This window comes from Hemicordylus capensis, chromosome 11 (assembly GCF_027244095.1).
Source record: "Hemicordylus capensis ecotype Gifberg chromosome 11, rHemCap1.1.pri, whole genome shotgun sequence".
In the NCBI taxonomy this organism is placed as follows: Eukaryota; Metazoa; Chordata; class Lepidosauria; order Squamata; family Cordylidae; genus Hemicordylus; species Hemicordylus capensis.
The window spans coordinates 14234399-14257652 of NC_069667.1; positions in this window are offsets into that span (position 1 = coordinate 14234399).

Sequence of the window (23254 nt, forward strand, 5' to 3'; positions counted from 1 at the left end):
AATTTAAAAAAATTGCCACTGAAATGCCATGCCAGGCCTTACAGAGGCCATTTGAGCATGCACGGTGGCCATTTTGTTTTCAGCAGCCATTTTTTAAAACCTATTTTTAAAAATGGCCACCGCACATGCTCAAATGGTCCCTGTGAGGCCCTAGAGACCAGCAAGGAGAGGGGGAACCTTTGAAGACCCCCCACGGCATTTAGGAAGCCACCTGAAGGGGCTACAGGTAATTTTTTTAAAAAAATAATAATATAATATAAGTCATTGTACACATATTCAGATTGGCACTATGTACAGAGAACCAGGGCTTGTGAATACTGAGCTGAAGCTTATGAGCTAAGATTGTATTCATTTGCTCTTAGTTTGCTTCTTGTGATAAATGAGTTAAATGTGATGTCTTAATGATATGGCTATTAATGGTGAGTTTGACTTTGAATCAGTGTGAGATCCTTAGGATTAAGGCCCACTGGGAGTTTCTTGCTCTCTTTCTCTCATTTTAACTGTCTTTCTGAAATACTTGAATGTATTCCAAGCAGTGACACAGTTTACTCTGCATATCTTTTAATTATTTTCAGAATATCTGGGAAAAGTCAAATTCTCCATTTATTTTTAAAACTTATGTGATAGTGATGCTACAATGCATAGCAGAGAATTAGACAGGCACTTCTGTTTAGTTTTCCAAGTACACCTCCACATAGTATTTGGGTATTTCATGAGCCCCAGCATACTGAAATTTGTAGTTTTCCAGCATGTTTTGGTCTGGCTACGTCCACTGCGAAATAGTTTTTGAAATATTAAAAGATTAATGAGCTTGACTTGTATTTTTGAGCTGATATTATGTTAAAGTTATCTGAAAGATGGGTGTCAGATGTTTGGACAGGGGGCGCAATTTCAGTACTTGCCCTAGGCGCTATTTTCCCTAGATACGCCTCTGAGTCCTACTTGCAAGAAGAAGAGGTTTGGGCCTCATTCCTCTACAGTCCCTGTGTCCCTAACCTCCCTCTTAGGCAGACAAGGCAGCTTCAGCCCAGTAGCCAGACTCAGAATGCCCCCCTGGCCCAAGAAGCATTTATGGATACGCAATTGATTAATGTATTGATTGATCACCAAAAATGCTTGGCAGTACAATAAGCAAAAGGCAAGTTGCTTCACCTCCATCTCAAGTCCCTGCCCTGAAGAGCCCGCAATCTGAGGAGGCTACAAAGGGAGAGAAGGAGGAATAGAGAGGTAGGCAAGGGTCAGCGGGAGAAGAAGGAGCCTTCAGTCCAGTTTTGCTCAGGGGTTGGGCCAAAGCCTTCATGGACTTTGAACTGCAAGAAGGAAGTGGTATCATGGTGGCATCCTGGGAGGCAGTTCCAGGCATCAGGGGCACCAAGAGAGTCGTTGAAGGGAGGAGAAGACCTGCTGATGTCTGAAAGTGGTAGAGCTGAGGAGCAAAGGTCATCAATGGGGGAGATATCAAGGGAAGCAGGCAGTGAGATGGAGGTGAAGCCACTGAGGGCTGTGATGGAAAGGAGGAGAAGTTCCTGCTGGATAGGCAGGAAGCCAGAGAAAAGGCTGAAGGGGCATCACACAGCTTGAACAATGAATGGCTTTGGCAACAGTGTTCTGCATGGAGCTAAGACAGCCAAAGCATGGGAGTTGAAGGCCAGAGAGGAGAAGGCTGCGGTTGTGAAGGCAGGAGATAACTAGAGCGGAAGCCAGAGGAAGAGAGGCTGGATTAATCAGGGGTGGACTTGGATGCTCTTATCTCATGTTCAGCTGCTGAAGAACATGGACAAAGGTACAAAATGGAAGGAATGAGCCAGGACTGAGGAACTTAGGGGTGAGGAGTTTGCTGGGAGACTGGGCTGCATGAGAAGGAGAGACCGCCCAAGAGAGGGGAGGGAGGGGAGAGCAGCATAAAGGGGAGGCAGTTGCTGAAGGGGGAGAGAAGAAAGCATCATGGAAGAGGCAGCTACTTCCTGGTGAGGGGAGGGAGGGGTGGCCATTCCCCAAGAGACCTTCCTTCCTTCCCTGCATCCACAAAGTCTGACGGCAACTGAGGAAGGTGTCCTTCTCCTGCCCGTAATCCCAACATTTCAACAGGAGAACATGGCAGCCTCTCTACTCCCCAACAACGTGATTAGGGGCAGTGTTCCCTCTAACAGGGATTCCCAGATATAGTTGACTACAGCTCCCATAACCCACAAGTAAAAGCCATTGCAGCTGGGGATTCTGAGTGTTGTAGGCAACCACATCTGGGAATCCCTGTTAGAGGGAATACTAATTGGGGCACCAGCTGCTGAGCATTATGAAAGTGCATTGCCAATTCTCTCCTCCTCCTCCTCTTCCTCCACTGGGTGGATCTGCTGATGCGTCCCCACTTTGTGCAATGTCACCTTTTTTTGGCTCCCATTTCATCTGGGAACACAAATGTGATGGAGAGGATGGTGATGATGAAGCAAAAAGGCTAGATGGCTCGGATCAGCTAAATGGATTATCGGAGCTCAGGTTTGGTAAAAGCTATTTCCAATCTCACCTCCGGCCTCCCTTTTTTTGACACTAGGATCAGCTCCGCTCCTCTGAACAAGGATGGAAAGAGCAGCAAGGCTTCGAAAACTGATGCTGCCCCCTTGCAAGAGAGTTGTGGGGCCCTTCTGGGCATTTTTGGATGCATCCAGTAGAACTCGGGTTAGCAGCACGAGGCAGAGGTGAACAACCCCAGGGGCTGTAGCTCTACCTAGGCTACCTGGCAGGTCACAGCCAGTGGTCTTTGCAGGTAGGGAGCCCCCCCACCTCAATGCAGGGCACCCTCCAGGGTCTGATGGAAATGGTGGACAGTCTATAACCCTTACAGCAAATCTACACACACACACCCATTTATAACACAAGGGGGAGTGGGAATTTGTGCCACTGGTCCCAGATTAGTAGGAAAAGATTGTGGGGTGTGCAGGTGGAATCTGCCTTCTTCTCCCTCTGCCTGCCACTGCATCATTTAGGAATGCCCTATTTCTCCCCAATGCCTCGCCGGGCAGGGCACAGGAGGAGGCAAAGGCAGGCTGGTGTAAAGAATATGAGAACATAAGAACAGCCCTGCTGGATCAGGCCCAAGGAAGCCCATCTAGTCCAGCATCCTGTTTCACAGAGTGGCCCACCAAATGCTGCTGGAAGCCAACAGGCAGCAGTTGAGGGCGTGCCTTCTTTCTTGCTGTTACTCCCCTGCAACTGGTATTCAGAGGCATCCTGCCTCTGAGGCTAGAGGTGGCCCATAGCCCTCTAACTAGTAGCCATTGATAGACCTCTCCTCCATGCAGTTATCCAAACCCCTCTTAAAGCCATCCAGGTTGTTGGCTGTCACCACATCTTGTGGCAGAGAATTCCACAAGTTGGTTACGTGGTGTGTAGAGAAAGTACTTCCCTTTGTTGATCCTAAATTTCTTGGCAATCAATTTCATGGGATGATGCCTGGTTCTAGTGTTATGAGAGAGCGAGAGGGGGGGGAGAGAGATTTCTTTCTCTCCACTTTCTCCACACCATGCATGATTTTATACACCTCTATCATGTCCTGCCCGCAGTTGTCTTTTTTCTAAACTCAATAGCCCCAGGTGTTGTAGCCTTGCCTCCTAAGGAAGGTGCTCCAGGCCCCCGATCATCCTGGCTGCCCTCTTCTACACCTTTCCCAGTTCTACAATGTTGGCACTGCCCCCATGGCTCTGGCAGAGCTGCCCCCTCTCCACTGCCACGGCTTGGAGGCAAGCGAGCTCCAAGGCCAGCCAGTCAGAAGCAGGAAAGGATGGGGCAGGTAGGGAAGGGAAGACAAGGCAAGGCAGGCAGATGAGGCTAACAGCAGAGGACAGCTGGCCTAGAAAATGCTGCAGGCTCATCAGGGAGGAAAGAAGGAAGTGCCCAGCTCCTGCTGAGTCCACAAAACAGGCACAAAGTGCCAGCAAGGCAGCAGCCCAGGAAGGACGGGCAACAGCTCTGTGTCCTAATGGTCCCGTTTGCGAAGAAGAAGGGATGCCTGAGTTGGCTTTTCTCTCTGCCAGCTTGTGGGATTCTGATGCTAGCAGAGACCTGGTCAGGGAGAGGGAGAAGCCAAGAGAGCAAGCAGAAGGCCCCACCAGGTAGGCTCAAGAAAGGTCTGGCCTCAACCCAGGCCCTTATTATTATTACTATTACTATTATTATTATTATTACATTTTGTTATTAATTCAATTTCTATACTGCCCTTCCAAAAATGGCTCAGAGCAGTTTACACAGAGAAATAAGTAAATAAGTAAGAAAGAAAGAAAGATGGATCGCTGTCCCCAGGGGGCTCACAATCTAAGTTTTGACGATGCACCTGTCTCTTGCTCCCAGATTCTTGTTTGCTGCTCTGGAATTTAACCTCTTCCTGTTCAGGACTCTGCACCCACTTGGATGGACAGTCGGCTCTCCAGAAGCCCCAGAACTTGACTCCCAGAAGCCTGACCCTCCCAGGGACCAGGAAGCAAAGAGAGAGGACCCGGGCTTCAAATTCAAAAAATATGCAGCCATATTTTTCAGAACTCAAAAAGTAGCTTCTGAAAAAGATTTCCACATCTCCAAACTGAAACGTTCCCGTCATCTTGGCTCTAGTTAGAATCCTGGATTACCTAGCAATCTGCACATGTCAAATTAGCATAATGCTAATCCTCATTAGGCAGAAGTGTTTATCACCCTGTACACCCTGGAAATGTTTTGGTGTCCAGGAAGCTCTGTGCGGCTTTTGAAAGCACCTTGGATGTGAAACCCCCCTGCTGTCTGCCTCCTACGGCTGCTGGGCCCTTCACAACACACTTTCCACTTGGCTGGCTCAGCTTCAGGAGTCTGTTAAAGAGTGAAATCATGTAGCCAGTATCTTTGGGAGCGCCTGCAGGGATCTCTGTGGCTAAACTTTGCAGAGGACTTTTAATCGGAGCTGGAAAGCAGGAAAATACTATTGCTTCTCAGTAAGACCCTTAAGAGCCAGGCCTGTTCCAACAAGAAGTAATAACTTTCCTTTCAATCAGTACCCACAAGAGAAAATCTGATTGCAGCGAAGGACAGCTGGGCAGGCTCCTAGCTGCAGCTTTGGGTCAAGGAAGCTTAGAATGGGCATTTGTGAGGATAGGCAGTCCAAGGTGCTGTGGCACCACCCAAAAGGGGCATCAAATCTGCCGTGCCCCACAGCCCTGGTGCGGGCTAGCCCCCTTTCAAAGCCAACCCATGCAAGCTTGGGAAGAGGCACAGTGGGTGGGGAGGAGGGAAGGTTGCCGGCAGTTTCTGTGTGTCTCTCCTTGTGCTTCTTGCAAACTTTGCAAGGCGTGTGAGGAGAGGTTCTCTTTGCAAAGCCAGATCGCTCCCAAAGAGCTGCTCTAAGAGTGGCCGTGGGGAGGATCTTGTCACCCTCCTGCTGCTCCACTCATCCGCAGCCTGAGGTGATTGCCTGACCACGCTTTGTGAAAGGACTGCCCCAGTTTGGGATATCACTTGCCCTCTCAAAACTTGAACATCTATATTTATCCGTTTGGGTCCGTTGGGACTCTCGGCCTCTTTGGACTCGAGCTCATCTTTCAAAATCTGTTCTGGACGTGGACGTGGCTTCTTTTCCGTCGATCATCTTGAATATTATATATATCTCTATATATATCTATATATATATAACATTTATATCCAGCTCTTCCTCCAAGGAGCCCAGAGCAGTGTACTACATACTTGAGTTTCTCTTTCACAACAACCCTGTGAAGCTGGTTAGGCTGAGAGAGAAGTGCCTGGCCCAGAGTCACCCAGCTAGTTTCATGGCTGAATGGGGATTTGAACTCAGGTCTCCCCGGTCCTAGTTGGCAGCTGCCAGGTCCGATCTATGACTATGGCCCAGCTCCATCCTGGTTAGAAGTTAGCCAACTCCTTGGAGTAGTGGATTGTGGGAATTGCCCAAATTCCATGAGCAGTTGGTTCAGTCATTTGAGAGCAACAGCTCTGGGTAAAGAGGAACAAGAGTTCCTTAGCAGCAGAAGACACAACCAGCAATTTAGACTGGGTATAATATAGATCCATAATTAACATATACAGACTGTAATAGATTATGGTACAGGTTGCGTATCCCTTATCCAGACTGCTTGGGACCAGAAGTGTTCCGGATTTCGGATTTTTCCGGATTTAAGAATATTTGCATAATGAGATATCTTGGGCTTGGGATCCAGAGCGCCAAAACAGACGCCAACAGAGCAGGCACCAAAATGAGCAGGGAGTGGTGGAGGGGGGGCTTTCCCTTTTCCCTCTAGCGCCAAAGCGAGAACATCAAAAACATTAAAAAGCTTCACTAAGGAGAGGAGAGCTGCTCTTGTGGTAGCAAGCATGACCTGTCTCCTTCGCTAATCAGGGTCCTCCCTGGTTGCATCTGAATGGGAGACTTGATGTGTGAGCACTGTAAGATATTCCCCTTTGGGGATGGAGCCGCTCTGGGAAGAGCAGAAGGTTCCAAGTTCCCTCCCTGGCAGCATCTCCAAGATAGGGCTGAGAGAGATGCCTGCCTGCAACCTTGGAGAAGCCGCTGCCAGTCTGTGAAGACATTACTGAGCTAGATAGACCAAGGGTCTGACTCAGTATATGGCAGCTTCCTATGTTCCTATGCACTATAAAAACAGAGCTGCAACTATAGAGAATTACAGACAAAACCCCTGTCACTAACAGCCTTCTGAAATAAGTAAGTTTTGACTGCATGTTTAAAAGCAGCAAAATTGGGAACCTGCGAGTGAACTGAGGCATTTTGTTTTACGGTGTGGTGTCCGGATTTTGAAGCATTCCGGATTTCAGATGTCTGGATAAGGGATACTCAACCTGTATAATATAGACTAGGACAAATAATGGGCTTCTTACTATAGGAGGAGAGGTCTATCAACGGCTACTAGTCTGAGGGCTATAGGCCACCTCCAGCCTCAAAGGCAGGATGCCTCTGCGTACCAGTTGCAGGGGAGTAATGGCAGGAGAAAAGGCATACAGGAAGCCTGTGGCTTCCAGCGGCAACTGGTGGGCCACTGTGTGAAACAGGATGCTGGACTAGATGGGCATTCTTGGGCCTGATCCAGCAGGGCTGTTCTTATATTCTTATATATAAAAGACTATAATATTATGTAGACTAGGACACATAATGGGCTTCGTACTGCATGCACAAAGATAGGGTGGTGCCTAATATGCACTCCTCACATGTCATGCTTTATGCTTTTACTGACACAACCTTTTTTTTTTCCTCTTGGGAGGACTGATCCCTTTTAGGCCTAGATTGCAGAAATAGGGATTAATAGAGTCCACAGGTGAAGCCTCCAGGGCTGAAATGGGGATCAAGCCTCCATTGCAGCTTCCCTTGTGAAAAATCCACATGACAAAAGTTCTCCAGCAGACAAAGTTGGAGGAAGGAGAACTTAACCTTGAACAAATAGTCCCAAACCTGAACTTGCCACTCCAGGTCTCCGCCTGGGCTTTGGACCGAATATTTGCCTACTTGATGGTCCTGGTAGAATCCTGCTCTTCTCCAGGGGAGAATGAAGCAATTGCATGGCAAGCCCCGCTCCACCCCGCCCCATTTAGGAGCTGAGAGACCTGACCTCTCACCCCATCCCTTTTACCCACTGGCTTCATGGTGTGCACAGGGCTGCCGCTGTAGCCTTCACTGGAAAGCAAAGGCTAAGCCTCTCACCTTGAAAATGAAACTCAGGATCCAGGGAGAAAGAGAAGATGCTGCTTGCATGTGGGTGGGAGGGAGACGTTTGCTTTTGCGTATGTCAAGCCGCCTTGCTACCCAGTGGTGATTTATGACATCAGCAATATGTTCCCCATGAATAATGCATTGCCGTCTCTGACAAGGGGCTTCTTGCCCAGGGAAAACAAAGCACTCCCTGATTGGGGCTTGCTTGTGCAAAGGGCGCACCACTGGCAGGACTGATGATGGGCCACCCTCCATGGGAGGGAAACAGGCATTGGTGCTCCACTCTCTTGGGCTGCTCCTGTCCTTGCCTGGAAGCTGCGGGGTGGGGAGGAGCTTGGTGCTGGCCATGCAGGAAGTGGCACCAAGCCCAGCCTCTGGCTCGCCCCCTGGCCTCTAATGCCATGACCCATAGCCAGGCCTCCTGACTCTGGAGGAGAGTTGGTCTTAGGGTAGCCAGCATGAATTGTTCCCTTTGCTGAGCATGGTCTCTGGTTTGCATTGGAATGGGAGACGACATGTGTGAGCACTGAAAGATATTCCCCATAGGGGGATGGGTATGCTCTGGGAAGAGCATCTGCATGCAGAAGGTTCTGAGTTCCCTTCCTGGCAGCATCTCCAAGATAGGGCTGAGAAAGACTCCTGTCTGCAACCTTGGAGAAGCTGCTGCCATTCTGTGTAGACAATACTGAGCTAGATGGGCCAAGGGTCTGACTCGGTAGAAGGCCGAGTCAGACCATTGACTATATAATCCAATAACAGGCAGGTAGGACAACCAGTTTTCTTCCTTCCCACTTTGAGTGGGATGCTCTGCCTGCCCTCCACACAAGAGCTGATGGTCCGAGGATTGGTATATGGTCACAGGGACTATATTCCTATGTCCCTATGACTGCCATGCCCTTATAAATGGCTACCATGCTCATGAGCAAGAGTTGCACGTTGGAGCGGGACAGGCACACCACTCGTCCAACAGAGATGCTTCGGATCTTGGGCTTGCTCCTAAATGCTGGCAGGGGCTCATGGGAGTCGCAGCAAACCAGAGTGTCATGGGAGCAACACAGGAAATTGCCTTACAGTGGGTCAGACCCTGGGTCCTTCGATTGGACCAGTATCTATGCCAGCCCTGCTCAACTTAGGTCTGTTGCTTTTGGACTACAACTGCCATAATCCCCAGCCACAGTAGCTAATAGCCAAGGATTATGGGAATTGTAGGCCTAGATAGATAGATGAATGAATAACATCTGCCGGGGCGGGGGGGCAAAGTTGAGCAGCCCTGATCTATACAGTCCATTCGGAGGGACTGCCTGAGTGTGGAGACCAGGCCTGCTCAACTTAGGCCCCCCAGCTGTTTTTGGACTACAACTCCCATAAACCCCAGCCACAGGGGCCAATAGCCAAGGATTATGGGAGTTGTAGGCCAACATCTGCAGGAGGGCCGAAGTTGAGCAGGCCTGGTGGAGACCCTGCTGCAACCTGGAAAAGAGAGGCGTCCTGCTGCTGCTGGGGTGGGGGAGGGATGAAGATCTGAACAGTCTTAGGCGAGGGCTGGTGCCTACACACACTGGGACAGCACCAGTAAAGGGCTGGCCTAGTGTGGGACCTGCTGCAGCAAGCCCACTGCTGAACTGGCAACCCCAGAAACCCCATCCAAGATCCGAGTGCTTGCACTCAGGTCTCGTGTCCCCTGCTAACCAGCCACAGGCCAGTCTGATCCTGGAAGGAACCCCCCCAGGGCTAGTGCCCAGATGGCTGATGCTAGAGGGCCTTCCTCCACGCTTGCCTCTGGTCCTGCTGACAGTCGCATTCTGCTGGTGGATGCTCTCCGTACAACAGCAATGACCGTACAGGGCTCACAGGGCCAGTGTGCTCATCGGCGCAACTGCAGAGGGCTGGAGTGGCTGAACTTGGAATCCCTCTTGAACCCAGGAGAGGGAGAGCTGGTTTCTACGGAGTTCTCTCCTCCAGGGTAGACATCAGCAGGACTGGCCGGCCTGTTATGCAAACTAGGTGGCCCCTTAGGATGCCCAGTGGGGAAGGAAAATGACAGCCTGGGTCATGTGTAATCAAATTTGTCATCAAATGTAATGTAATAATAATAATAATAATAATAATAATAATAATAATAATAATAATAATAATAATAATAATGATGATGATGATGATGATGATGATGATGTGTGAGCTCGCAGGCAGGTGGGCACACCACTGGAGTCAGCCAACCAGCCTCCAGTGACAGGTGATTTGGGGCAGGCGCACACACCGTGGGAGCCAGTCAGCCAGCCACAGCTGGGGCAGGAGACAGGGATTGCCCACTTGCTTGATAGGAGGTGCCCGCCTGCATGGGGAAAGGCTGTGGGATGGGGAGCAGCAACACCAGGCTTTGCCTAGGCACTCCAAATCCTTGGACTGGCCCTGGGCATCAGCTCTTGTGTTGTTTTCAGGGCAGGTAGAACATCCCACTCAGAGTGGGAAGAAAGAAAACCCTGGGTGTCCTACCTGCCAGCAGTGTCCCCTCTAAGGCGTGTGCACTCACATGTTTTTTTAATGTCCGCTCAGTTAATTTTTTATCCCGCTCAGCTTGAATCAAGAAGGTCCCTCCTTTGAATGCGTGTGTGCACACACCGCCTTGATACTGCCGCCCAGAACAAAACTCATAAGAACATAAGAACAGCCCTGCTGGATCAGGCCCAAGGAAGCCCATCTAGTCCAGCATCCTGTTTCGCACAGTGGCCCACCAGATGCCGCCGGAAGCCACAGACAGGAGTTGAGGGCATGCCCTCTCTCCTGCCATTACTCCCCTGCAACTGGTACTCAGAGGCACCCTGCCCTTGAGGCTGGAGGTGGCCCACAGCCCTCTGACTAGTAGCCATTGATAGACCTCTCCTCCATGAAGTCATCCAAACCCCTCTTAAAGCCATCCAGGTTGTTGGCTGTCACCACATCCTGTGGCAGAGAGTTCCACAAGTGGATCACGCATTGTGTGAAAAAGTACTTCCGTTTGTTGGTCCTAGACCTCCTGGCAATCAATTTCATTCTGCACACAGATGGAAAAAGAGTTTGAGAGAACACTGCCAGCCTGCTCCTGAATTCAAGTGTTGGGGCCACATCTGTCAAGCATCCAGAGGACTGCTCCATCCCTGGATCGCCTGGACTCCACCCACAACCACACATCAAGGCAGGCAGCCAGGGCTGGACTGGGGGCACTGCGAGGGCGGTGGGATGAGGGCGGAGGGGGCCGGGTTTTGAGCAGAACGGGTCCTTAAGGGTGGGTGTGTTCACTGCTGCCAAGTGTGGCGGGGCACCCCGGGAAGGTGCCCTGTTGCCCGGTGGGCCGGTCCTCGACGACATCTCCCCCACCCATAACAGACATGCCCCCTCCGGATGCGGTTTGGGGATTAATGAGGCGCTGCAGCCTCGTATGCCTTCATTAATTCCACACACCCCCTCGGCACGCGTGCCTGGCCTTGACGGGGTGCATAAATCGGAAGAAGCAAGCATCACTCGAGTGGAGCTCTTGAGTGAGCTAAAGAAAGAGCAACTGTTGTCTCTGGAGGGGAGGGGAGGGGCTGCTTCTGCCAGCAGCCAGCCCCCTCCTCACCCACAAGTCCTTGGGGCGTGGGGGGGGAAGCCTGCAAGGTGAGCTGCATCACCAGGCACCACAAACCCTTCCCGGGCTTCCCGGGAACACATTTGTGCATCCTTAACTGGCAGCTGATTGGGGAGCCCCTCCTGGCAGAGAGGTGGGACAGGGATATAGCCGCACCAGCAGGAGCCAAATCCCCACGCTGTCAGCTTCTCCATGGAAAACAGCCCCCCCCAACACACACATTTTCGCAAAGGCACCAGAAGCTGGGAGGGAGGGATGCTGTCCAGCTCCAGCCCTCCCACCCTGGCCCCGATAGGCCCTGCAGCCAGTGCTGTTCTGAGCTGCCCACCGCCTGTCCAGGTCAGGCTGCTTTGCTTGGGTTTGCCCTGCAGGCAGCCACGAAGCTCTTTCCTTTCAGCAGGGGTTGGAAGAACCGGCAGGCTGCCTGGACACAGTTTAGCTTGTGCTCAGCAAAGGAGGCTTGCAAACGGAGGGTGCAAATTGCTCGGCTGATTAGTGTTCATGCCTACTGAACACTGGGAGAAACTGTCATTCCACACTTCCTAAAGCCAGAAGAGACGCAAAGGGACACACGTGAGCTTTGAAAGAGGCCTGCCTCTCGCTCGCCATCTTTGAGGCTGAGCAACTGAGGCTGGTATTTTCCTCTCGGCATTTCAGGGCTGGGGCGTGTTAAGAGGTTGTTGATTTTTACCCACAATAGGTAAAACAGCAGAGCACTAAGGAATGAGCACACACTCCAGTTACAGAGTAGGAAGCAGAGGATGGTTTGGATATTGCCGCTATTTAGAGAAAAGACATGGAGATCCTTGTATGACTAAACACTAAATATTTATTGGTTAAATACACTTAGAGAGGAAAGACCTATCTCTAATCTAAAGGACTACATAACGGATAGGTAAGGAGAGAGAGAGAGAGAGAGAGAGATGTTTCCATCTGCTCTCTAAGAGGAAAGGAAGGATTGTGGCTCAGCACAGGAAGTGCTGCAGAGTCAGTTCAGGGGTCATAGAATAGGGACAGATAGGGAGACCCTGACTCACTGTCTCTACTCCCAATGCCTATAGTGGCACTGGAACTTCATCTCCAACAAGGTGGGGGGGGCAGGGGCATGTGAGCCCAAGAGCCTCCACCCCATCCAGACAACCGGCAGCTCCATCCCAGTCTGTGTGAGAAGCACAGGCAGCTGGGCCTAATGAGAGCTGGTCTTGTGGCAGCAAGCATGAATTGTCCCCTTTGCTAAACAGGGTCTGCCCTGGTTTGCATTTGAATGGGAGGCTACATGCCTGGGCACTGTAAGATATTCCGCTTAAGGGAGGACACCACTCTGGGAAGAACATCTGCCTGTTTGCATGCAGAAGGTTCCAAGTTCCCTCTCTGGCACCTCCAGAAAGGGCTGAGAGAGACTCCTGCCTGCAACCTTGGAGAAACCACTACCAATCTGGGTAGGTTGTTTAAGAGAGCACCTTCTTCTTCATGAACCCCACCGCCTATTAAGATCATCGGGGTAGGTCCAGCTGCGATTGCCACCAGCTCATTTGGTGGCGACCCAAAACCAGGCCTTCTCTACAGTTGCCCAGGCCTCTGGAACAGACTCCCAAGTGAAACCAGAAGCTCCCCATCTCTGGCTGTTTTTAAGTGACTTTTGAAAATGTGCCTATTTTATCAGGCTTGTAGTTTATAATGTTTACAGTTTTATTGATGGTTATTTTAATTTGTTTTATATGACTTAAGGTTTTAATTGTAAACCACCCAGAAATTTTATATGGGGTAGTATTATTTAGCTATGATCAATAAACGATAAAGAAAGAAATAATGCAAGCCAAGTGCAGGGTGAGTATTTCTGGCCACCAGAGAGCCCTCTTCCAAAGCCACCTAACTACATGGCCTTCTGCCCTGGCACAGTCTGGACAAGAGAAAGCATGATGCAGCCTGTGTTCTAAGTTATCGATTCATGCACAGCAGCAAGCACTCATGGAATGGATTGTAACACTGGCATTACCACCAATGGCTTTGGAAAGGATGATAGAAGCTCACGGAGGCCATAAACGGTTGTGTTGGCTTCTTTGGCAGCCGCTGCCTTGCAATATGCTGTGAATGAGCCGTTTGGCTTGATGGTGCACCACCAAATGCTGCAAGTGCCACTTGGTTTCGAAAGTGGTGTCCTTGGCCTTTCAGGGATATCTTGGTCTATCAGGGATATCTTGGCCTTGATTGGCCTTTCAGGGATATCTTGGCCTTGATCGGCCTTTCAGCTGTGCCTGCAGGGATGGTATTTGCTTCTGCACCACCATCTTAAAAGCCACCTCATGGTACAGTGGGGAAATGACTTGATTAGCAAGCCAGAGGTTGCCAGTTCAAATCCCCGCTGGTATGTTCCCCAGACTATGGGAAACACCTATATCGGGCAACAGCAATATAGGAAGATGCTGAAAGGCATACTCTCATACTATGTGGGAGGAGGCAATGGAAAACCCCTCCTGTATTCTACCAAAGACAACCACAGGGCTCTGTGGGTACGAGGAGTCGACACTGACTCAATGGCACACTTTACCTTTACCACCATCTTGCTTGAATTAAACTGGGGCATCAGTTCTTGTGCTGCACATGCATAAAGGTCCTCTGTTGGGTGCTTTGCAGACATTGCACCCATGTAGAGTGTGCTCAAAAGCCACCTAATGGCGCAGCAGGGAAATGTCTTGACTAGCAAGCCAGAGATTGCTGCTTCGAATCCCTGTTGGTATGTTTCCCAGACTATGGGAAACACCTATATCGGGCAACAGAAATATAGGAAGATGCTGAAAGGCATCATCTCATACTGCGTGGGAGGAGGCAATGGAAAACCCCTCTTGTATTCTACCAAAGACAACCAAAGGGCTCTGGGGTCACCAGGAGTCAACACCGACTGGATGGCACCCTTTACCTATTAGAGTGTGCTCATTCCCTGCTCCAGCTTGCCAATCTCTGTCTTAGATCTTAGCAAAGTGGTTTGGTCTGGAGCATTTGTTCCAAACGGTTCCAAAAGCACGCTATGATCTTCTTGACTTGTGTGCATTGCCACACCAAGTGCAAATTCTTTTTTTCTTTCCTCTTTTTGCTGCTGACCTGCCCTCTTATCATCTTGTGGCTGAAGCTTAAGCCATTTTTTCAGGATATGTGGTCTGACTTTGCTCTACACAGGAAGGCTATTTTGCATTTGAACAGTGCTCAAATGCTTCCAATCTGCATGCATTGTTACTTCTGTCACCATCTCTTGAGCTTGAGAGCTTGTAATTGCTCCTGCCCTGCAGATATCAATTGCTTGAGCTCAGGTGAGAGAAGCATTTTCCAAAAGCTGCTTCTTTGGTTTGGTATCCGTTACTGAGAAAACCATTTTGTCCCTCAGCATAAATGCATCTGCAGATCCAAATCCACAGTGCTGTGCTGTGCTGTGCTGTGTTCCTGAGCTCTATGACAAAGTCATTTATGCTTGTGGCTTCTTCACTGCAAATTGCCAGAACTTGTACCTTTCAAAAACAGGTGTGTGTTTTTTCCTGGGCTCACAATAGTTCTTAAAAGCTACTCGTATTTCTGAAAGAGTTTTGCTACTGGGGTCTGCGAACACCCCTTTGAAATGTACATTTCCAGGGCTTTCCCCACATGCAGTGAAGCATTACTATAGCCTTATAGTCTTTGATTCCCTCTCGGCTTCTGTGACTTAGAGATACAGTTTAAGCTGCTGCTTCCACCACCTCCAATTTTCTCCCAAATTTCAGTTGAAAGACAGGGCTGTTGGAGGACTAAAGTGCCCATCTTTCGTTAAGGGCAGTCACTTAATTTAGTTGTCTGATGACCAAAGGAATAACAGGCCAATTTCTGACACCATATTGAAACTATTGACACAACCGTGCGCACAGGTGAGGTGTGTGTGTGCAGGCAGGGGGGAAGGCGGGGTTCAACCTACCTTCTCCCACATGATTGCTCTGGATCCTTTAAGAGCGCATGCTGTGCACCCACACAACCTGTGCTGCCAAGTTCCAAGTTCCCTCCGTGGCATCTCCAAGATAGGGAGAGAGAGACTCCTGCCTGCATCCTTGGAGAAGCCGCTGCCAGTCTGGGTAGACAATACTGAGCTAGATGGACCAATGGTCTGACTCAGTAGATGGCAGCTTCCTGAGTTCCTAATAAGGGCTGGTGGGAGCCGGAGCTGGACTTTGTGGCTTGGCTTCTTGCCTCAGGATTTTGTTTGGGGGCCAAAGAGCTGGAAATCCCCTCCTGGGCCCCCTGTCTAGAAACGGGCCCCCAATGGAAGAAATGCATCAGCAGCACCAGCTCCACAGCTGGGCTGGCACAGCCTCGTCCCCGTAGCACCAGCTGCAACGTGCCCGCTGGAGTGGCTGGGTCTTTCCTGCCCATCTTGCAATTGTGGGGAATGCCACTGGCAGCCCTGCCCAGTGGCAAGATCTGGGGAGCTCTGCTGGGCCTTTGCTTCTGCAGATCCCACCTTCTGTGGGCTCCGCTGGGCATCCTGTTCCCCAGGGAGGAATGGGCTCTACTCCATCTTGTGCCACTGTGTTCATTCCAGTTACTTTAAATAATTCAGGCTGTCACAAATCCCCCGGCATGAAGAAGGCGATTAGGAATTAATAGGCACAAGCTAGAGCAGCCGAGCTGCTCTCTTTAAAATAAATGAGTTTAGATGGAGCACATGAGAGGGATACATTGAAAATGCAGCAGCACTTATGCTGCATGAAAATGCAGCGGGTCTGTGCTGGATTCTCCTGCACCATTTCTCCTCCCCAGGACAACTCCCCCCCACACACACACATACACACACAACTCACATGGGTCAGTCCCCCTGCTGCATCTTTCCTGGGTCTCTTGAGTGGGGCAGGATTTCTATCAGAGATGCCCAGGCATGACTGAGGCCAATGAACGTTCCCAGAACGCAAACTGCTATGACCAGGGCCACTGCTGGAGTGAGCAGGATGCCCTCTGCGCATCATTAAGACCTCTTCTGTAGAGCCACCTGTTGGCAGTGAATGGACTGCTGAAGAGTGTTAGGAACCACTTGGGTTCAGGTCTGCATCACAGTACACCGAATGCACAATCCAAAAACTGATCAGGTTATCATCAGGGCAGGAGGAAACCAGAGACCTTGCTCCGCCTGGGATCTCAGATATTTGGGACGGCGGGACCGTCATCATCAACCCCTGAAGGACAGACCTCTCCCATGCCACCCTGCTGGCTCCTGCCCTGCCCCCTGCTTTCTTCTCTCCACTGACAGAAAGACTTGGAGCTGTAGCCAGGAGCTCCTCCATTATCTGAATCATTCTTTGCCTCAAAGTACTTTCCAGTGATGTAGCCACAAATGCAGAAGTGCAGGCGCCCTCCATGATAACCTCCATAACGACGCCCGCCCTGACAGGCAAGACCCATGGCCACACCCATCCCAATGGCCACACCCCTCATTTAGATAGATGCAATAATTGTGGGGGCGGGGTGTTCTGTTGCAAGAATTCAAGGATCATGTAGATTCTAGGGGATGTATTAGAATGAATGACAGGGAATTAGAGTTGTCATGCCCCCCGAAATTCCAGGCTTCACCTGGATTTTAAGCATCTCACCCAGATTGCTTAGCCCACCCAGATTCGCCTGGATTTCAGCTTTCATTAAAAACAAAACAAAACAAAACGAAAAGCTACGCTCTAGCCCTTGTAGAAGCAGAATTAGGAACAAATTGTAAAAAGCAGAATTGTAGGAGCAAAACATGCCGTCACCGTTCTGCTCAGAAATTATTTTCAAGCCAATGTACATAATATGCCAATTAGGCACCCGGATTGGGAAAGCCCGAATATGGCAACCCTACAGGGAATGCCCACTGAAATGCACTGGTTCCTTCCAAATGGCCATAGGAATGCATGTCTAGTCTACCATAGGACTTGCATGCTGATGGTCTCAGGTTCAATCCTTGACAGCATCTCCAGGGAGGGTTGGAACGACTGATGTTTGAAACCATGGAGAGCTGCCTCCACAATAGTGGGTGACAGACTATAGTGTAGACAACACTGAGCTAGATGGACCAAGAGTCTGACTCGGTGTGAGGCAGTTTCCTATGTCCCTAAGACAGGAAGAATGGCAATAAATGGTTGGGACAGCAAGAGCAGCCCATGATTTCCATGTGGAAAGCCCAAGGCTTTGCATCCCTGCTGAGACCCGGGAGGGGGGGAGTACTAGGACTGCATCCCTGCCGCACTTCACCACTGGTGCTTCCAGGCTCACAATCTTTTAAAAAAACCAGGACAAAAGAAGAAGGGCTTAGGAGGGAAAGGACAAGCTCTGCCCATGCTGGGGGAGAGCAAAGGAAAGAGAGAGGAGTGAAAGAAGCAGTAGAATTCACCTAGGAGCAGGAAAGAAACCCAAACATCAGATAATCCATTAAGGGCGTAATGCTAGAAAGAAATGTGTTCATATCTTCAAGTTGTTAGAGGTTGTTAATTTCTACCCCAGTGGACAAACCAGCAGAGCACATAGGAATGGGCACACACTCCAGTTTACAGAGTGGGTAGCAGAGGATGGTTTAGTTATTGCAGCTGTTTAGAGAAGAAACATGGAGATCTTTGTAGAACTAAACAGTAAGTATTTGTTGGTTAAGTACACTCGGATAGGATAGGAAAGACCTGAAACTAATCTAAAGGACTACATGATGAACAGGTAAGGAGAGAGAGAGAGCTGTTTCCATCTGCTCTCTAGGAGGAAGGGAAGGATTGTGGTTCAGCACAGAGTCAGTCCTGGGGTCACAGAGACAGGTAAGGAGACCTTCACTCACTACCTCTACTCTCAATGCCCCTAGTGGCCATTAGGATAGTAGGTGCAAAAGGTTGATGCACCGGAACTCCATCTCCAACACAAGTAAGACAGAGAAGGCCAGCCACTGGCCACTGCTACCATAGTGCGAAAGCGTGCAAAGAGCACGGGCCGCTGCCTCCAAGGAGCCGCTGTCTTTCATCCCCCACCCCCACTCTCCACCTTCGCTACAGGGCCGCCCCCCACCCCCCTCCCTCACCCCATCTGATGATTACCACCCCTCCCCCAGTTCCGACAGGAGAGATTAGCAATTAGCAGTCAGATAGGGATTTGACTGCCTGCTTGACCACTTCTTGAAATGAGTCATCCAGTTTCCTAGAGAAGCAGGCAGGAGGAAGAAACATTTGGCTGCGGGTAGCAGCAGCAGCCCGCCGGCACAAGCAGGCAGAGGAGCGAGTCTGCAGCAGGGCCTCTTGAGAGAGAAGGCAAGGAACTGGCGGGGGGGGGACAATCTTTGCGGGGGTGGGCTGTAACAGTGAGACTCACGGTTAGGGTTAGGCTGGAGCGGGCAACTGCAAATCTGCAACTAGTACAGAACAGAGTCTAGTACAGCAACTAGCAACTAGTACAGAACAGAGGAGGAGAGTGGAGAAACTGAGAAGAAAGAGATCAGCTGCAGGCAGCAAAACACTTCTGGGCTGCCACTGTAGCTCAGACACAGCTTGTCACCTCTTCAGGTTTTTGTGGGAAGTAGGGCAAAGTGTGGATAGAATTGCAGGCATGTGACTTGCACGTAAGGCAACAAGGGCGCCAGCGTGGTGTAGTGGTTAGAGTGCTGGACTAGGACTGGGGAGACCCGAGTTCAAATCCCCATTCAGCCATGAGACTTGCTGGGTGACTCTGGGCCAGTCACTTCTCTCTCCGCCTAACCTACTTCACAGGGTTGTTGTGAGGAGAAACTCAAGTATGTAGTACACCGCTCTTTGCTCCTTGGAGGAAGAGCGGGATATAAAATGTAAAAATAATAAATAAGAATGACACACTCATCAAAAATGCTAATGGTAAATTTTAGCAATGTCAACATTGTGATGCCTTAATCCGAGTCCTGTTTCTCCCCCAAATAGCCCTACAATCCTGCCCCCTGATGCTGAATTGTCTTATTTGTATTATTACAAATAAGAACTTGTATTATTTGTTATTTATTATAATTAAAGTTGTGTTTGCCTTTTAGCATGTTCTTGTTCTTTGCTAGTGCCTGGATACCCATATTACCTGTCAGACAGATGCTTGCTGCCTCTTGCCACTATAGCAGGAGGAGGCTAAAGCTTCTTTTCCCTCTCTCTCTTTATATGCAGCCACCAAAAAAAAAAAAAAAGGCGGGGAGGGGCCCATCTTCAATTCTTGAACATGGGCCCCTTCAGGGCTTGCTACACCCCTGAGAAGGTCCCAGGTTCGATCCCTGGCAGCATCTCCAGGTAGGGCTGGGAGAGATTCAGGGCCTGAAACATTGGAGAGCCACTGTGTATTGTCTGCCCCAGGAGTTCTCAGGCCCCCAGATGTTAGACTACAACTCCTATCATCCCGTACCAGTGGCCAAAGGCCATTTATGGCAAAGGATGATGGGACGAGTAGTCCAACAACATCTGGGGGTCCAATTCTGAGAACTCCTTGTATAGATAATACAGACTTAGATGGACCAATGGTACAGACAGCACAGAGAAATTGCTTGGGATATTTTAAAAGCCCCGTTTTGAACACTTACAATCTGATCTATGGACATTAATAGACTGCCAGACTCTCTTCTTCTGCTCCTCCTTTTCCATCAGCAGCGGCACTGTATGTTCCACAGAAAATTAGTATAGACTGTGAGTACCTATGATTCCCATAGCTCCTGGTTCGTGGCAACCTTTGTTCTACTGCCTCGAGCTTTGCAAAACTGTGTGCATAGAGAGTTAATTTTTTACCTTAGATTATACACCAGAATCTGCCCCAAGCCAAAAAAAAGAAAGAAAGAAAGAAGACCAACAAAGCACACACACACACCCCGCCACCACCACTGAAAACTGATACCTGAGATTCTAGTGTGTGTCAAAAACAGATTTGGCCGCAAACAGCAAAGAATCCTGTGGAACAAAAACTCACACATTTACTGTGTTATAAACTTTTGCATATTGAAGTCCATTTTGTCAGATGCATGGTGTGCTATTCTAGTTATATTATATTAATATTAAATTAATATTTATATTATATTATATTATATTATATTATATTATATTATATTATATTATATTATATTATATTATATTATATTATAAACACAGTATTCCTTGTTTGTTTCAGAAAAAGAAACATTGCCTTGGCTTTTCAATCAGTTGAAGGAGCTGGCTGTTCCAGAGGACTGTATTTGCTCAAGCAGAAGAAGACGACCCTGAATTCAAGAGGATGGCTTTAAAAGTACCTGTAGATGACTCTCCATTGTGGAATGAGATTGTGGGATGCTCTCCCTACTGAGATACGATCCTCCGCATCTCTGACAATTTTTTAAAAAGCATTTGAAAACCCACCTCTTCATCCAAGCTTTTTCAGCTCTTTAAAATGTTTAGGTTTTATCTGTGGTTGATTTTTAGATGGTTAAATTGTTTTAAGTTCTGTATATGTTTTTAACTTGTTTTATGCTATTGTTAACCACCCAGAGATGAAAGCTTGGGGCGGTGTACAAATCTGATAAATAAACAAACAAACAAACCTAAAACAATCTCCACCCACATTTAACAGGAAAGAACAAGAGCGGGGGTGCGAGGGGACTAGCCCAGGCAGCGGTTTCAGTGGCCTTTCCCCCTTTTCCCAGTGGGGAAGCTTCCTGACCAACCAGGGCTGGCGGGTGACTCCTGGGACTGGGTGGGTGCCAGGCAGGGCAAGGGAAGGGTAGAGACACAGTGGGTAGTGCCAACGATAGTGGGTGGAGGTTCCCTCCCTCCCTGGCAGCCTCTCCAGATGGGGCTGAGAGAGACGCCTGCCTGCATCCTAGGAAAAGCTGCTGCCAGTCCGTGAAGGCAATCCTGGTCCTGTACGGAACTAGATACGGCAGCTTCTTCTGCCACCGAGCGCCCCAGTCCAGGAAGTGGTGCTACTGCTGGTGACATGGAAGGAATGAGGCGAAGGGGGAAATGGTGGTGGCCAGGCCACAAGAATCAGGAGGGAGGAGTTGTTGGGGGTGAAGTTTTATTTTGTGGAGTGAAGAAGCACAACGCAGAGAGGGAAGCTGCTGGTTTCATTAAACCTGAAAGAGAAACTCTGCAGGGCCTTTAGATTCTTGGCTAGGGAAGAGCCGCCTGGCGGGGTGCTACCTGGGAATAAGAAATGGATCCCAGGCAGGACAGTCAGCAGAAGGAGCAACAGAGGAAGCCGCTCTTTGGAAAGGCAGCAGAGAGGGCAGTCAGTCCGAAGCCTCTCTCTCTCTCCTCCATCACAGCCCCTTTGCTTTGGGGGTGGATGGGAGGTTTGTGTGTGGTTTTGTATGCACCATGGTGTGATATATCCTATACCCAGACATGGCTTCTAAGACAGACACCAAAAGGAGAGAAGTGTGACTAGCGGCATAGGAACATAGGAAGCTGCCATATACTGAGTCAGACCATAGGTCTGTCTAGCTCAGTATTGTCTTCACAAACTGACAGCAGCTTCTCCAAGGTTGCAGGCAGGAGTCTCTCTCAGTCCTCTCTTGGAGATGCTGCCAGGGAGGGAACTTGGGACCTTCTGCTCTTCCCAGAGCGGCTTCATCCCCTGAGGGGAATATCTTACAGTGCTCACACATCAAGTCTCCCATTCAGATGGAACCAGGGCAGACCCTGCTTATCTAGGCGGACAAGTCATGCTTGCTACCACAAGATCAGCTCTCCTCCTTAGGAGGTCAATCTTGAACTACCAAGGAGATCAATGCTATATCCAGCAGAGATCTGTCAGAAGGTACCATAAGCTTTTTTTTGATCATGCAAAAACATGCCCCTGATGAATTCTTTTATCCTGCCTTTCCACTTCAAAAAAGAGCTCTGCTGGGCAGCAAATTTTAGTTTCCTCTCTAAAGTGCCTCAAAAATGAAGCTGCACTCAGGTCCACTTCTGCGATTCACCTGTACTTTTTCCCAAAATGGAGAGAATTGTTGAGTGTTTTTGACAAACGTGGACATGTGACAGCCCTGATCCTGAGTACAAGCAGAGTGTCTTTCCTTTCTTAGGAAGGGGATTGGAAGGTCAAAGTGCCATTAGGAAGCTCAAGAGCAAATAGTGGTGCACTCTAAGGCACTGGAGCATGGTCAGCAAAAGAACAGCACATGGGGGTGAATAAAGTTGCCAGCACAGAGGCTATTCCTGCACCGCCCGTCTCCTCCCACTGGCAATATTTTGCACAAAACCAGGCCATAAAAATCCCATGATGGGAGTTGTAGTCCAACAACCGCTAGAAGGCCAAAGTTGTGCAGCCCTGATCTGGATGAACCCGAAATCTTACATCAGGGGTTACATATGAACATGGGAAGCTGCCTTGTACTGAGTGTGATTCTTGGTGCAGTTAGCTCAGTAGTCTACAACAACAAAAACCACAACACCCCAGCTTCACAGATATGCTGATGGGATTTGAGCTGTCGGTGACTGACCAGGAGAGGGATCTTGGGGTTGTGGTGGACAGCTCGTTGAAAGTGTCGACTCAATGTGCGGCAGCTGTGGAAAAGGCCAATTCCATGCTGGGAATCATTAGGAAGGAGACTGAAAATAAAACAGCTAATATTATAATGCCCTTATACAAAATGGTGGTGCGGCCACACCTGGAGTACTGCGTACAATTCTGGTCACGTCACCACATCTAAAAAAGGACATTGTAGAAATGGAAAAGGTGCAGAAGAGGGCAACCAAGATAATCTGGGGCCAAGAGCACCTTTCTTACGAGGCAAGGCTCTAGCATCTGGGGCTCTTTACTTTGGAAAAGGAGGGACCATGGGGAGACATAATTGAGGTGTATACAATGCATGGAGTGGAGAGGGTGGACAGAGAGAAATTCTTCTCCCTTGCTCACAGCACTAGAACCAGGGATCATCTCATGAAACTCAAGGGAAGGAAATGTAGGACCAACAAAAGGAAGTACTTTTTCACATAGCACATAATTAATCTATGTAATTCTCTGCCATGGGA